The sequence below is a fragment of the Trachypithecus francoisi genome, unplaced genomic scaffold, assembly GCF_009764315.1.
Source record: "Trachypithecus francoisi isolate TF-2019V2 unplaced genomic scaffold, Tfra_2.0 Lachesis_group3, whole genome shotgun sequence".
NCBI lineage: Eukaryota > Metazoa > Chordata > Mammalia > Primates > Cercopithecidae > Trachypithecus > Trachypithecus francoisi.
The window spans coordinates 125743036-125746124 of record NW_022681468.1 but is presented as its reverse complement, the minus strand read 5'-3'; positions in this window follow the sequence as shown (position 1 = coordinate 125746124).

Below are 3089 nucleotides of genomic sequence, written 5' to 3'. Positions count from 1 at the left end.
ACCCTTTAGCTATCACTCCCCCATCCCCAGGTCCCCTAGTCCCAAAGTCAACACTGATCTACTTTCTGTCTCTATAGATTCCCCCATCCTGGACATTTCATATAAATGGAATCATAGACGTGGTCTTTTGTGTCTGGCCTTTTTCACGAAGCATTCTATTTTCAAGGTCCATCTGTGCTGTGGGAATCTATGCTTGTGCATGTGTCTTCCTTCTCTGCCTGGGCCATGGAAACAAGGCCGTGTAAGCCACAGCAGTTTTCCAAAGGACGTGTCCCCTTTCTTCTCTCTTTTTGACTCCTGCTCTCCACTTCCATCCTTGGGAGGACTTCCTCCTCTTCCGGCCAGGCTTCTGTTGACCCTTCTGCCAACACTTCCTCTGATGGCCAGGCCCTGGGCTGGAGGCCTGGGAAAGCCGCCCCCAGCTCCTCTTCCAGTGCTGGGGCTAGGCCTGGGGAATTCTGCTTTGGAGTTGGTTTCAACATGGGGAAGTGGGTGGATAGGGCCTCTGGTCCTGCTCTGAGCTCAGCCCTTGTCATTCAGAAAGCCACAAGGCCTGGGGCAGGTCCCTGAAGTCCTTCCTCCTGACCCTACCCCTGACCACATGATGCCTCAACGGTTGCAGATGCTCTGGGGAGCCCTCATCAACATGTACACGCCCACACGTACATGCACAGAACCCAGGACTAATGCAACAGTGGAGACCCTTCTCAGTCTGCTGAAAACTGTGGAATCTTATATTGTATTTATAGAATATTATCTTTATTTGATTATGTTTTGTTTTAGATTTTAACTTCCAACATTTGTTTATCCAGGGCTTTTTTTCTGTCTCTCTTTCTCAGAGATGGCCAATGTTAGTTGACCATCAGTCAAGTACTGTGCCCATGCTGGGCAAACTAGGCTCCTTTGTCAGGCTGTGTGGGGAGAATGAGTGTGGAGCTGGCATTTTCCCTATTCCTGCCCGGCCTCAGCCTGGCCCTGGGGACATCTGCCCAGCAGGCCTATGTGGCTGGAACACATGGGTCCCACTACAGTTCACTGCCCTCCAGTCCATGATGAGGTCAGTTGCTCAGACTGTCCCCAGAACTGACTGAGTGGAAAGGTGACTCCTGACAGGGCAGGACTCTGGGGTTAGTCTCCATGAGATATGAGTCCCTACTTGCCCCAGAATATCAGCCTCATTGAGAGCTGCAGCAAATGGCCACCCTCCTTTAGGGCTAAGCATTGTCCTCACCCCACAGGGCCTCACGGGGATGAAGGCGCCACAAGAGGGCTCTTGGAGGGAAGTGACTCGTTGGGAGAGCTCATGAGCTCCCCAGCTTGCAGAAATATTCTTTCTGTACACACATGACACGTGCACTTATACTCACCACCTCTACTGTGGACACACCTCCACAGTGTGCCCCTTTGAATCCCGCCCCACACTTTAATCCGCCCTCTGCCACCATCTCCACAGCAGTGGTCTAGAGCTGACAACAATGGAGAAAAACACACCCGCTGTACAGATAAGATGCCTGAAGTGGAGGGACAAGAGACCTGCCCGAGGTTGCACAGGTGTAGGCAGAGCCAGAGTGGGAGCTCAGGCAGCTGTGGTGTGGTAGAAGCACACCACCTAATCTCTTCTCCCCAGCTGTGTGACCTAGGGCAGGTCACTTACCCTCTCTGAGCCTAGAGTCTGCATCTGTGAGATGATAACACCCACTTCAGAGGGCTTCCGTGAGGATCCAGGGAGTCATGTGGTACAAGCACCTCCTTACAAGCTATAAAGATGGTGAGAGCCAGTGGACAGTCAGAATTCCGGCCTTTTCCCTTCTTTTGGAAATTCAGCTGCAAGTTGTATTGGGACACAAGTTGCACAGATTTTTTTTTTCCTGTTATATCTTTTAACATTTAATGGTATTGTTTATCATATAGAAGTTTGTGATTTGAATGTTGTTACATTTATTCATCTTTTCCTTTAAGGTTTTTTTTTTTTTTTGAGACGGAGTCTTGCTCTGTCACCCAGGCTGGAGTGTAGTGGCGCGATCTCAGCTCACTGCAAGCTCCGCCTCCCAGGTTCACGCCATTCTCCTGCCTGAGCCTCCCGAGTAGCTGGGACTACAGGTGCCCACCACCACACCTGGCTAATTTTTTGTGTTTTTAGTAGAGACGGGGTTTTACCGTGTTAGCCAGGATGGTCTCGATCTCCTGACCTCGTGATTCGCCCGCGTCGGCCTCCCAAAGTGCTGGGATTACAGGCGTGAGCCACCACGCCCAGCCAGTTTTTTGTTTTTGTGTCTTGCCAAAGGTTATAAGTGAGGAACATTAAAAAAAAGGACAAATTCCCCAGACAAATCACAGAAAAGAAAATAGAAAAAGTTCTTGAAAATCTTTTTAAAAACTCACATAATAAGAGAAATACTAAGATGCCATTTCACATTATCAGATTAACAGAAGTTTTAAAGTTTGCTAACACTGTGTTGGTGAAACTGACGAGGAACAGGCACTCTCATACTTTGCTGGTAGATGTATACATTTGTAGAACTCTGATCAAGAGCAATTTGGCTATACTTGTAAAAATTAAAAACATACATACCACTTAATCTAGCAAGTCCACGTCTAGGAATGTATCCTCAGATATTACAGATGTATGAAATGACATCTGTGCAAGGTTATTCATTATAGTATTGTTTATAACAGCAAAGGAAACAACCACCATTAGGGAACTGGTAAAAATATGTTTCATCCATACAATGAACCACTGTACATTTGTGTCAAAGAATAAGGAAGCTTTTCTGAACTGATATGGAAAAATTATCTCTATATCCTTAGGTGAAAAAAGGAAAGTGCAGAACAGTATGTAAAATAGGCAATTGTGTCACCCTGTGAGGCGCACTGTGGCAACCAGATCTCTGGGTCGTGGAATCAGGTCCTGCAGGTCACCGTGGCTGGGGGACAGTGGCAGCTGCTGCCCCCATCTCAAGGAGACTTGAGCAGCCAGCACGTTGGTAACCTACAGCAGGAGATTAAGGGCCCCCCCTCCCAGATAGGCGATCATTAGAGCCAAGGCTCCCAAAGGTCAAGGTGCAGAGCAACACCTGGAGAATCTGCCA